Source organism: Triturus cristatus, chromosome 7 (assembly GCF_964204655.1).
Source record: "Triturus cristatus chromosome 7, aTriCri1.1, whole genome shotgun sequence".
NCBI classification, from domain to species: Eukaryota; Metazoa; Chordata; class Amphibia; order Caudata; family Salamandridae; genus Triturus; species Triturus cristatus.
The window spans coordinates 823,101,398-823,115,512 of NC_140590.1; the positions used below are offsets into that span (position 1 = coordinate 823,101,398).

Genomic DNA, 14,115 nt, shown 5'->3' on the forward strand with positions numbered 1-14,115 from the left:
ACTAAGGTTCCCCTTACATAGGCTGAACATGTTGTGGCGCAAAAGGTGCCTCACCATTTCTTCTGGAGCTTGTCCAGTTCCCCTTTAGCTAGATGTGTCTCTTACAGTAAAATAACCTGTGCCTGCTGGCGCTTGATATATGCGTAAATAGTGTAACACTTTCTAGCCGTGTGGATACCCCTGGCATTTAGAGTGAGAAGTTTGATATCAGTCGTCAGGGTCATGGCAGCTGATGGTTCGTGCTGCAATAGAGGGTGGTCTCGGGGGCCCCTGTGCAAATCCTCTGGTGTGAATAGTTGCTGCCTGATGAGAGGTGTAGATCTATGAGCAAATGCCTCTGGCCTTTGTGACGGGATAAGTGGGAGGTCAAGGTATGATAGGGAGTCGAACTAGAACACTGTGGGGTTGGAAACCCAATACTGGGGATCTGCTGCAACGTGCAGCACATCCAAACCTGTACTACCATGTACCTATGATCGAAATGAATGGGGGGTCCATCTGGCTCACGTATGCCCACAAGGTCCTCAAGCGGGGGCCCCCATTATGTTGTGTGTCTGGCGCGTGGGGGACGCCTTGCGCAGATGCGTGTAGAGCCTTATATCATCACGTGGCGTAATATGTGATGCTATGAAGTGTGATTGGCTACTGGAGACCTTATCGCTACCATCTCGTAGGAGCTTCAGATGATTGTGTCCGCAGTCTGCGGTGTGACCTTAGACAGGGTCCCAGAGTTCTTACCCGAGTCGCTGGAGTCGTTCGGGTCCTCTTTGGGCGTGAAGATGTGCGGTGTGCCTTCGTGGTCCAATGTGGAAAGAGTCGCCCCCAATTCCGCTGCTGCTTGAATTGCCTTCCGGCGGTCTGCTATGATCTGTTCCAGGTTTGGGGATGTCAGCGGTTTATGAAGTGACTGCGTTTCAGAGCGGCTTTGGGATTTCTGGGTACGACGCCGCGGACGCTTGAACAACTTGAGTCTAGATGTTCTTGTGTTCCCCTGTAGCGGATCGAGTGGCAGGTTCAGTTCCATCCAGTTAGTGGCTTGTTATGGATCTATGAAGAATATTGCGGTGTCTTTTTAAATGATTTTGAGTCGCGCTGGGAACAGCAGTGAATATTGAACATCCTGGCTCTGGAGCAGTCTCTTTGTCTTGAGGAAGGACGCTCGCATTTGCGGCACTGCTCTGGAGTAATCCGGGAAGAGCATAACATGTTTGTCCTCCACCGTGATGGGGTGACTCTCTCTAGCAGCTCGCAGTATGGCATCTCTGTCTCAGAAGTGGAGTCGTTTTATGAGCATGGGGCGAGGGAGCGAACCCGGAGGAAGGCGGCGCGCTGGCACCCTGTGCGCTCCTTCAATGGAGAAATAGGGAGTGAATTTGTCACGTGGCGTGAAGGACCGAAGCCAGGATTCCATGTATGCAATGGGGTCCCTGCCCTCCACGCCCTCCAGCAGATTCAATATTCACAGGTTGCTCATCCTGGAGCACCCCCCAAATCGTCTGTTCTTTCCTCCAGGGTTGTGACTCGGGCTTGCAGTTCTTTGAAAGAGTCTTGTTACACTTTGGTTTGAGGTTGTATCGTCGCCAGTGCTTTTTGTCCATCTGCCACCTTATCCGCTAATTTGAGAAAATCGTCCCGCAGCAGGCTGAGGTCCGTGGCCAGGGTCCCGAAACCTCCTACATGGTGACTCACGAGTGCTCTATTGCTGCCGGGACTCTGTCCAGTTTTTCTGTCAAGGTGGCGCTAGAGTCTGTGTCCGCCTTTGAGCCTGCTGGGACGTCGACCTAGCTTGGTGAGCTGTTTGGGGAGCCCCGGCTGCCTTAAGGCATCCCATGGCTGGTGACGGTGTATGAGGTGCCTGGTTGCCCGATTACGCGGTGCGGCGTACGCTCGTGCCAGTCTTCGGGTGTCTGTCCCCAGCCTTGTTTGCTTCCCTCTTCGCTTTTGTGTTAGGAGCCAGCCGTGAGCGCACTGCAGCCCGTTCCACCCAGGGGCACACTGTGCTGTCTCTTCCCCGGCAGGGACTCCCGGCACCGCTGATCTGCTCCTCCTCAGGTCACAGCCGTCCTCCTACATGACCAGCAGCCCAGTGCCCTCTTGCTTGCCCTAGGCCGTTGCCTCAGCGAAGGAATGGACCAGTGAGGCCTCCCCCTGCCGGTTGAGCGCTGTATTCGCCCTCTCCTTTGTTTTTCACCGCATCAATACGTCTTCCACATGGGCCCTTCCAATTAACAGGTGGGCTCCCCAGTGATGAGGTGAGCCCCTGTATCAGTTCCTCCCGTGATTGTGGTCTGCCTTGCCTGTGGGCGCTGTCCTCCAACAGCACACGCCTGTGGGATGCCCCGAGACAGAAGCGGCGTCCCCTTTGTTAGTACTGGTGTGGTTTCTGGGGGGTACAGGGGGGAGCGGGGGTCAGAACACTCGAGTTATGGACCTCACTTCTGTCTTTTCTGCCTTGCCTGTTACCTCAAGGATGCTCGCGTGAGGCCGCCCGATGCCTGTAGTCTGTATGATGGTGGAGCGTTGAAGCCTTTAGGCCGGATGGATGGTTTATCGTGAGAGGGCAGCGTAGACCCTCCGGTTAGTCAATATTGTCCCGGGCCACGGCTCCCTCGTTCTGCCCCCTTTGCATCGGCCAGGGAACTGGGTAGTCTATATGTGCCCGGGGGGGCCAGAGGGGCTCTGATTTCCTCCCTTGTGGGGGCGCCCAACGTTTCTCCCCCTTACTTGCAGTTTGTTGGTGGACTCCTGTCCGAGAGATCGCCGTGTACCGGGGGCGTCCTTCTTCACGCTCTTTTCCTCTGCCTAACTTTGGAATTAGGCCTCTCAGGTGCAGCAGCAGGACCGGGCTTCACCCCGGCGCGCTCTGCAGTGCCCCGCCATCAGCTTTACTGTCCCAAAGTTCAAGTTTGTATTTCTTCAGCTGGTGCCCGTGTGCCGGTCTCTTTCTCCCAGTTTCCCTGTCATTCCACACTCTGTCCCTCTCTATCTCACCGTGTGCATGTCTCCCTGTCCTAATGCTAATGTGTGTGTCCTCCTTTCTCAATGTCAATGCCTGCATCTCCCAGTGTTCATGGCCATGGCTCTTGGCCATTGCTCTTTCTGTCGTAATTGCCTTGTTTTACGGATTTATTGACCATTTCCCCAGTACAGTGGTGGTGAGAAAACCAGAAAGAATGAGAAGGAGGCGTTGTGCCTGCTGAAGAAAGGTTTAAGAGGTGGAATTGATTCATGCCTGATAAGAGGGTTATTTTCTAACCCCTAGGTCTTCAAACATTTTTTGATGTGAGCCCCCATAAGCAAAATATTTTTAAGTTTGGCCCCCCTCCAAAACTTTATGGCAGTACTTGGGACAGTGGAAGAGTCAGGGCTGAATGCAGGGACCAGGCTTATAATTTCGGGGGTACTCTTTCTGTAGCTCACAATCCACAGTAAATATGAGACTTATAAAATAGCAAATATATCAAGCAAAAACACTACAACTTAGATTTGGGTGTTGAAATCCTCTCACACTCCAGGGACCATATGCAACTGCACCTGCTACACTAATGGTAGCCGCTGCCCTGAGTAGCAGACTGTGTCCTGTGCCTCTTTCACCCCTTTCCCACCATGCCTGGCCAACACACCATTCTTGAATCAGATTCTCTGTCTTCTTCAGAATTAAATGATCTTCCACATGTTGCCCACCACTTTGCAGCAAAAGTGCCCTCAGCCCTAATGCTAACAGGAAAATGAGACTCAAATCCTCTTTTATCAAATAAGTCAGTCAAAATTGTTATGTGGTGGGCCTCTCAAACTCTTAACCTCTGTGCCATTGCACCTGCTTTGGTAATGAAAGCAACTGCCTGATGTTGTTGAAGACAAGCCTCCATCTTGCCCCATTGTCCGCTCTGCCATCTCTCTGAGACCTAAACTAAGATGTCTCCCCTGCTTCAATTTTCCCCTCTCTTGGGACGCTGGTCCAAGGCCCAAAGCAACACTGACACAACAGTGGTGCACTGGGTCCTAACATAATCAAGGAAGGATATTATAACCATACTAATTGGGGTTTAGAAGGTGCCTCACACCCCTGGGCTCCGGTGACACTGCATGTGCTGCACAAATGATACCTACTTCTCTCCCCATTTCATTGGCCATTGGTCCCAGGCCTGAGTCCTGGCTGTCTTCCTGCTTGCATTAAAAAAAGGGGGGGGGGGGGGGCTATGTCGCCCCCTGTTACTTTGGACCTCTTACCTGCGCAGAAAGGGTCACTTGGGCCATAATACTAACAGCAAAATAGGGTTCCCACCCATCTTTTTCCTCGTAACACAGGCATAATTTGGGTGCAGTGGTCCTTCATAGCACTTCCACAGTGTCACTACAGCTGCTGCAATGATGCCAGTGATGGCCATTTAAAAAAAAAATCTGTGTCTGTCCATTTGTAAATGATATAATTTGCCCCCCACATAGCCCCCTCTCCTCTGAGCCATCTCTTTGATACTATACATGGACAGGGAACTAAAGAAGTGACAGGCTTTCTCAACAGAGTACTTGCTATCTGAAAGAAAGGTAAATGTATGCAATTGGTTAATCACTAAGGTGCTGATTCCGATCCGTTAAAAAATATTTCCGTACGACTCGTATCCGTATTTTTTTCCGTACGAATCGTACAAGTCACGTCCGACCCGTGAAGTACGATTCGTACAGGAAAAAGTACATACGGATCGGTCTGCTCCTTACGAATCGTAGCAGGAAAAGTTGTACGAGACGTACCCGGACACTTTTCCGTACGATTCGTAAAAAGACAGTCCGAGCGTACAAGTACGATCCGGACCGGCTATCCGATTTACGAATTGTACGGAAAACGGCCCGTACACGGGGAATGACTCTACCCGCTACGAATCAAAGTTTGTACGACTTGGAGCCCGGGAAAAGTTGTTCCCGGGGTACGAGTCGTACAGGCCCCCCGGTATGTATGCACCGTACCCACACCATCCCCGTATGTACGCACCGTACCCCTAGCGCGTACGCGCTGGGGGTACGGTGCGTACATACGGGGGGTGGGGGTAAATGTGGGTGTACTTGTAAAGCGCACTGTGACTCCATGGAGTATCCTGGCGCTGAAGACCGCTGGGGAACCCGTCCTGGTTTTCCCTGTGCGATGGTCCCTTTCTGGGTATCTCCAAGGTGAAACCAGGCATCCCCGGCGTCTGTGGGGGGCCGTTGTAGAGATGAGGCAAGCTTAATGCCCAGAGTTGCCGAGTGTGTTCCTGGTTAGAGTAGGTACCGAGGCGAGAATTATCGAGTCCGTTTTGTCCCTGGTCCACGACCCTGCCGCGTCGGGAATTGAACCCTGGTCCCTGGCCGATTCTCTGCTTACAGGTCGGCCGCCTCTAACCAGTGAGCCACACCTCTCCATGTACGGTGCGTACATACGGGGGGGTACGGTGCGTACATTCGGGGGGTAGGGGTACGGGTACGGTGCGTACATACGGGGGGGTACGGTGCGTACATACGGGGGGTACGGTGCGTACATACGGGGGTACGGTGCGTACATACGGGGGGTACGGTGCGTACATACGGGGGTACGGTGCGTACATATGGGGGTGGGGGGGCCTGTACGACTCGTACTCCTGGGGAATCAGCTTTTACGGCTGTTTTTGGCTCCCGTAAAAAAAGAGCCATACGGAGTGCCATAGGGACGGATCGTACTTGCTGGGCCGTAAAACGCTGCTTACATACGTACGGACAGCGTGTACAGGCTGTTCCGGATGTGATTCATAGGATTTTTTTACCCGTACGGTCTTTTGTACGATTCGTACGGAAATAGGCTTTCTGTACGAATCGTACTTCCTAGGTTGTACGAACAGTTTACCGGGTACGAGTCGTACGGAGGAAACGCTCCGTACGACGATTCGCAGGGCCTTTTTACCGGATCAGAATCAGCACCCTTATGTAAAGGCTACATGGAACCAAGTACAGGCTTTTATTTATGGAGTCACTAGAAGCTTCATGGTGACAAAGATGTGGGGGCATATTATCAAGGGCTGGCGATATAATTATTGCCGCTTTAGCGTCCGTTTTCGGGTGAAAAGCGTCGATAATTATATCGCAATATCATCAAGGACACACTAGCGCGTGTTTTCCTTACTTAGCGCCCGTTTCCAGCACGCCTACCATCGCATCGCTAATGAGATGCAAGTTAGGCGTGGCTGTCGAAACAACACGGGTAAATTTCGCAAAGGCAGCTTCGCGATATTACCAACGAGTTGCAGCGATAATTTTAATCGTGCAAACTCTGCCTTAACGCAGGAATTTAACATCTGTTAAATTCCTGACTAAGGCATACATACCTAACATGGGGGGTGGATTGTGAGGCTAAGGCCACAGGGCCTTATTATCAAGCCTAGCGCCGTTTTCCATGGAACATCGCTGGAAAAACAGCGATGTTCCATGGAAAACCCTGACTTCTTATCGCCTTTGAGATAAGCGTTGATAATACAACGCTATCTCGGCGATTTAATCCAGCGATAGCCGGCGATAAAAAATAACAGCGCTAAGCGCGCTTTGCGATATTTATCAAAACTCCTTGGTAATATGCCCTGTATTCTTTTTGAGAGGTGATCTAGGGGTGTTAAACTTTGGAAAGCATCCTCTTAATGGGTTATAAAAATGCACTAGGTACAATATATTACCTGTTACTAAAATATATTATTTGAAAGCACTTGTTTTACCTTAAAAACAAAATCATTTTGAGCAGCCTACCTTTTACTCAGGACGGCTGGAAATGTGCAATTTTGTGGCTGCCGAATCTTCTACATAATTATGGATTTGCTGCATAATCCAACATCTGCTGTATAATCTGCAGATTTTAAACAAAAAAAAATGTGTTTCTAGCTCAAACGGATACAAAGTTACTAAACATGACAATACATGCTGCAGCGCAGGGTAAGGCCCATTGCAAAGTTTGACTGGTCACCTTTCTGTTGCCTATTGCTATATTTGGGTGATAAACCGGTACTAATGAGGAGAAACCTTTGCCCAGACAGTGGTGCATGTAGAAAACTGACTAAATAATGAAGTAATACCATTCTAAAAAGAGCCACATTAGGGCTCATATTTTGCCTTTTTTTGACGAACAATTTAGTCAGCCGTGCTGCACAGTTTTTTTTTTGTTTTTTTTAAAATTTGTTTATTGGTTTTTATTACAGCCACAAATACAAAAGTGGACAACATGTTCAGGGTACACAACATTTCAGTCGGGCAGTCAGAGATGTACAGTACAATTAAGTAGGACTTTCTTATGCGACACGTCTATTCAGCTCCAGTTCAACTGTATGCTGCACAGATTTGACCTACTGTGCTGCACAATTCCAGTGGCCATGCTGATACTGTGTGCAGTAGAAGTTTTAAATAATGACTTGCATGTCCATAGTGCTTTGTGTTCCAGGCTAGGACTTCATAGTGTTATAAATGCACAAGCCACTATTACGCAGTGCGCCAACCAGGATGCAATTATGTGGTCATACAATGAGGCATCTACAGTGATCACAATAATCACCATACACTTATGTACGTCAGCAGCTTGATTTAGATGAATACAGCCTGGAAACGCTAAATAAAGAAAGTTGCGCTTCCAGGTCAAATTCATTTACAAATAGTTATAAAGACATTTACGCCTTCCTGGAAACACATCCACGGACCCCCAGTAGGGCGCACTCCATTGTTTTAAGACCTCTGTTCTAACCGAAAGGCAGAGGGCATTGAAAGTCAATGTGTTCGGGAACAATGGGTTGCGTCTGTGCGATGTTTTTAGAGTGAATCAGCATTTAATAATCAAAGCTATTGGCAGGGCCGTGATGGGCCTTTCAATCCATCGGGCAACTCCCGGGTAGGTAGGAGGCCGCTGTCCCCAGCTCCCCAGGATTAACGGCTCAGCCACGAGAGAATTCAAGAGAGAGTGAAAGAGAGGGAGCGGGTAGAGAGGGAGAAACAAGAGAGGGGAGATGGAGAGAATGGATGGATGGAAGAACAGAGAGAGATAGAGCGAGGAGGGGAAGGGCGCGTGGCTGGTAGGAGCGGTTTGGTACCCAGTCCGGCCCTGGCTATTAGAGGGCCAGACACGTTCTCGGCCGGCTGAGGAGTGTAACAGTTGCAGTTTTGGGCAGTTGTTGAGTAAAAGTATCAGACACTGTTGCATGCTCGTGCTCTTCCCCTCTCACATCCACTGGTTGTGTAATGTGGTTTGTTGCGCTTGCGTGCTGCAGGCATGTGGAGTGCTTGCGCATCTGAGAGGGTGTATTTACTGGCTGAGCATTTACTCTGTTGAAGAATGAATGAATGAATGAAAGACATTTCTAGAGCGCATGGCTACCCGGAGGCATCCCAGCGCTAATGCAGAAGAGTGGCGGCAGGGGGACGTCTCCCGCTCCTCTACTCACCACTTCTGTTTGCACACTACAGCCCACCTCTTCCTGTTCTTGCTGTGATATATTTTGGTTATTTCCTTACTTGCTGCATATCCCCCCTTCCATCTATTTCAAGTATTTTTAAGCTTCTGCATGAATACATTAATAAAGATAGAAAAGAAACAGTAGGGATCTTCATCCAGCAGCGGCCCATCAGCACTCAGCACAGGCAATTCCAACGTCACTATTGGGGGCCCCTCTCCGCCAAGTCAAATGGGCCAGTTAGATGAATCCAAAAAGCATTGCAGGTGTTTGAACGGGTGCTACTCTCCAGTGATCCCGGGAAGGTCATTCGCCTTAGAGCAATGTTAACAAGCATTGGCATAGCCAATAGGTCTCGCCTTTGGGACCTTATAAGTGTTTAGCCATGCAACAGTTGCATAACTAAACACTTATAAGGTCCCAAAAGCGAGACCTATTGGCTATGCCAAGCGGCCGTGTGGCCGCAAAAGTGAAAGTGATCGCGATCAAATGCAAAAGTGAAAGTGATCGCGATCAAACATCAAAGCGGCTGTGCGGCCGCTAAAGTGAAAGTAATCGCGGTAAAAGTGGCGCCCGCGCACATGCACTGTAGCCCTAGGCTGGCCTGGTAGCACTTTTTGGAGCCCTCTCAATAAGTCTCGCCAGACCAGCGCATGCGCTGGGTCAGGCGAGACCTAATAAAAAAACCTTGGGAGGGTCACTGTGGCACATGATTCCAAACTTTGAGACCTCCAACAGCCTTAAGGCTTCTGTGGCTCAGATCTCTGATAATGGGTGCTGCCAAGATTTGGTAGTGGCAACTTTAAGCCCTCTTGATCCTCTGAGCCTAGCTGCTACTCCTATCTCTAGTGCTACACCACACAGCGAAGCAAACTCCAGTGGGAAAGAATTGTGAAAGAGTAAAAGAGATTAATCTGAAAAGAAAGAAGGGATTCTGGGAGCAGGTTGGAGGCCTGTTTGCCTCCCTGTTCTTTGCCAAGTGGCCATGCTCCAGCTACATCTCAAACTACACTCAGAAAGGAGGTAGGAGGGGGGCAAGTCCATAAAGAGTGGGATGGGGTCATTTGGGTGAGGTTTCTATTGGTGGGAGCCAGAAAGGAGTTTTCAGGACATTAATAGTCAGTTTACTGAGCCCGATGAGGTCCTTGAAAAAGATCCACAAGGACTCCTTCATCTGGAATTCCAACTCATAGCATTCAAGGCGCTCCAGTGCACGAGGGCGAAAGAGCGACAGAAGATCACACCATCCTCCCTTCTAAAGATCTGCTTCTCAAGGTCAAGTTTCAAGCTTGAGCGATAGCCTGTGCTCAAGAGCAACTGGACAAGATGAGGTTCCAGCTCGCTAGCCTCACGGAAATCATATGAAAAAGGCTTTTAAATCAGCCTTGGGTCAACACGTTGGTCCAGTAATAATAAGGTCACGCTCTGCTAGTCATGCTGCTGAGATGACTGTAACTCATCTCACGTGAGTGAATGGTACTTTGCCAATAAAAACGACCAACATCGTGCATTTTAGTGTTAGGACTGACAGTCATGTCGACACATAAAAAATCACTACCAAAAGAAAGTTCTTACAAAAATAGGAATGCTGTGATTAAGGGTGCCAAATCCAAAGTGCCCTTTACGGAGGCCATTGTGCCATTTCTCGGTCAAGAGCCTCCATCCACGACTCGTCAGATGAACTTAAATGATAGAAGTAGCACGTGTCCATCTCTGCATTTCCATCATCCTTCGCAGATCACACCACCTCCGGGGAGAAGATTCACCATCATGCACTATTCCAGTCAATGCAATAATTTCTAGGGAATATTTACTAAAATGTCTCGCAAAGCAGCTCAGCAACCAAAGTTAGTGTGTTGTATTGCGTGAGATGGAGAGAGCAGGACAGCGCATATCGACGGAGAAACGGTGCTGCCTTTTTCTCTCTCCAGCACAGACGCACAATCAGGCTGCAGTGCCGCAAAAACATCTTTGCACTTTAGTACAAGGGTCTATGTCAAGACTGGCGTAGGTTTTTGCATTGGAAGGACACCCTTCCAGTACATAACACTATACTTAGACTAGTGTTTAAACGTTCCCTACTTTATATGTGTGCTGTACTGTGCAGCACACATGTAAAGATGCACATTTTTGACAAATGAAAGCATTTTAAAAGCATTGTTCCTCAATAATGCCAAAACCAAAATGGTGTTATTTTTTATGCAAAACCCTGTCTACTTTTTCAGTAAATAGGGTTTTGTGTCAAAAAAGATTTGTGGTAGCATGGGAACACCCTTCTACCACCCATGGAACTCCCCCTTGATGCAAAATAATGCAAAGTATAACTAAGCGCTGCTTCACTTTACTTTCAGGCACTTTCCAGTGCAAAAATGTTTTTTTTTCTGGAAATCAAATTTTAAATAAACATAAACATAAGGCACACTCCCTTTTTGTTTTAATGTGTTTTAGCTCACTTTCCTGCACCTTTACCCTTAATTCTTCTTAAGACTACTCTCTGTTGGACATATACGAGGCACACTCACTGGTTGATGTGATCTGTTTGAGCTCACTTCCTTGTTCCTTTAACCTGAAATATTCTGAAAACTACTCTCTAGTGATGAGTATATATGAGGCACATTCACTGTTTGGTATATTATGTTTTAGTTCACTTCCTTGTTTGTGTGCAGTTCCGTTGTAAGATTGCCGCTTCAAAGAGCATTGTAAAGCACAAAACTATAATTCAGTTGCGTTATCAGAACAAAAGTGTGGGAAGAAAGGGTGTAGGGAAGGATGTTTTTGACGTAGTTCATCAAGAGAGAGAGTTGCAGGACTACATCAAGTTTATGAGACACACCCTACTCAGGGCCGGACTGATAATGCCGGGCACCGGGCAATCCCCCGGTAGGCTGGATGGGGTGGGGGCCGGTTTTGAGACAGGGGGCCGGTTTTGAGACGGGCCGATTTGGACCCTGTCCCTGACCGTGACCGTCCGACCGACCTGAGAGTCAGTAGTAGTCTGACACACAGTCAGACTAGTACTCCGCCGCATCTCTGCTCCCTCCGCTCAAGGCAGCAAACATTCAAGTACAAGTATGCTGCTGGTGCTGCACGCACCGTCCGTGTCCGTGACCATTTTATTTTAATAAAAGAAATCCACCTGGATGCACCAACATGCAGCGCGCAGATTTCTCTTGCCGCCCTGCGTCTGCGCGCCGCAGTTTCACAGTTCACCCTTAGCAGGGGTGGGTCTGGTGATGATGATCATGCGCATTGGGGCTCGCGCAATTAAAATGTTTATTGCGCGAGCCCCAATGCGCATGATCATCATTACAAAAAGTGCGCGTGACTGGGTGAGGCGAGGTCGAAGAGGAGGCAGTCATCTCATGAATGATCTCAGAGGCCAGAGATACGACGCTGAGGAGAGCCCCCCATAATTTAATTATATCTAGACCCCCTGTCTGCCGCCCGCAGGTGAGTCCAGTCGTTTGCATACAAATATGCAATCCCTGATTATGGCACTGCCTCAGGGGCCGGCCGGCCGGCCGGCCGGGCCGGAATTAAAAAGAAAAGGTTAGGCCCCGGCCCGGTTCCGCAGCCAGCGCAGTGGATTTGTGACTGTGAGCAGGGCGGAGACGAGCGAGGTGGTGGCTGCCAGTCTGACCATGGCATTCGGAGGTAACGCAGTGCTACGTGGATAAGAAATAGTGCTATGAAGACAGGGTATCCCTTAAGAAGAACATTAACAATGGAGACCAAATCTTCACGAACTCTCATTCTGCTCATGATATAATGTTTACAGTCCGCAATATATGCCATGTTCTTTATGTCCCGTCTTGTACCAAAGGCAGTTCTGCCAGACTCAATCTTGCTAGAATTGTCAATTTAGTGGCCATTATGACTACCATCACCAGGGCTTTAATTGGTCTGCGTCCCGTTGGTGCTCAGCCCAGTTTTAACAAGCATTGAAAATGCAATAGGTCTCGCCTTTGATTAAGTTAAAGGCATTTTATATACATCTGGCCGTAATCCTTTGTAGTGTGCAGGGCTGCTACTAAGCTACACACCGCTGGTGCTCTCACAACCCTCAAAAGTTGTAGTTTTTCAGGTGTACTCTTAGAAAACATTTTATACATTCAAAGTTAAGCCCATGTGCAGGCACCTCTACGTGTCTGTTTGTACATAGTGTATAACTGCACATAGGAAAAGGCCTTCTCAGGTGTGCAAGGGTACTTTTTTCTTTGGGAAAAATATTTTTCTCTGTAGAGAAACCTCTTGCTCAACACTCATCACTTTCGGCTGCATTTCGTTCATCTCTCTCCATCTTGGAAAGGGGTTTACTTCTCCATTGGCAAGATTAAATGTTGCATGGATGGGACTGAGTCAGAAAAAGGTTTGTGAACACTCAAGTTCTTGAGTTTGTGGCTCTACACAAGCTTTCTAGTGCATCTTCACTCTGGGTTCCCCATTCCCCGACCCTGAAGAAGGATTTACTCATACAGAATATAAGTAATTATATGCTTAGCAAAAGAATTACAAGTGCAGATTTCCCTTTTGTGAATACCTTGTGCAAATTTAGCCATGTGTGCATGTAATTTGGACTTCTGTGTTTTCCGGCCATGCACGTGGTGAGCGATGCTGCGAATGTCGAAATCAGTAACCACCTAGCAAGAGAGCACAAGCTATGGGCATAAGAACATTGTAATTGCTGCGAATTGTATGGTATTTTACCTGGACACTAATTATGTTGCAAAAGCCTTATCAATTCAGTATTTTACACAACATGCTGGGACTAGTAGTATTTGAACTTCAGGCTAAATTGTATAAAGCATGTGATTACTTACCTCGCTAATCTGTTCAACCTGTGATCAAGGCTCAAGTTGGGAGCTGAAACGCGTTAGGGAAATGCTGTGAACATGTACTTTTCCAGCTGGTATTTGATTGAATTAAACAGAGTCAAGCCAAGGATTTTGCCTCAGCGTTCGTTGAATTTCACTATGGGCACTCTGTTCCTACTTTCTGAGGTTGCCCTGCAAAGAGGGGGGGGGGGGTGGTGTGTGTGTGTGTGGTGGTGTGTGTGTGTATATATATATATATATCTATAATGGAGATTGAGGAGTGAGAAATAAAGAACACTGCCATTCAAGTGTCCTGGTGGTCCGTTTTCTTGCAGTTCGCCGAAAGGAAGTGCTGGGAGCAGTATTGTATGTATGTATACATGTCAGTGGTCGAAGTGGGCGGGATCGGGAGGGCACGGCGTGCCCCTACTTCTTAAGATTTAAGCAATCCGTTCCCCTACTTTTCTGTTTTTAGAAATGTGTCCCAGGACGGCAGAAATAGCAAAAGCTTATAGATAATTTTCTGCCATTCATGACTCTCTCTCTCTCTTCCATCTTCCTTCTTGTCCAGGGAAGACAAGGACAGTGTCCCCTTCCGCTCTGCTGCTGCTCCCGTCTCACTTCTTCCTCTTATTGCCTCTCTTTCTGGGTGGCTCCTTTTCTGTTGCTGAAAACCATGACTTTTACTCTCTCTTCCCTTTATTTGTTCCTCTGTGAAATGGATCCAAAAAAAGAAAGAAACCCTTTTGCTGCAAATGTCTGTAATGTATTGAAGACGCTTCTCATAAAGAATTTAGTAGTTCTTTATTTGTAGGCTGATGATAAACTACGGGTAACAAGGGCCCAGGAGCACGAAGACCCGTAGAGTTCAAACA

At 48.2% G+C, this 14,115-nt stretch overlaps 1 protein-coding gene across 2 annotated transcripts in view; it reads right to left on the reverse strand.

Moving 5' to 3' along the window:
• The window catches only part of LOC146810668 (neuropeptide Y receptor type 2-like), a 258,993-nt gene that overhangs the window by 21,768 nt on the left and 223,110 nt on the right, over positions 1 to 14,115 (reverse strand). The window contains exon 3 of one of the 2 annotated variants that reach the window (XM_085614443.1): positions 6,742 to 6,838. The exons of the other annotated variant lie outside the window; for it this stretch is intronic. The gene's annotated coding sequence lies outside the window, so the exon portion shown is untranslated. The remainder of the gene's footprint in view (positions 1 to 6,741; positions 6,839 to 14,115) is intronic. 2 annotated transcript variants of the gene reach the window in all.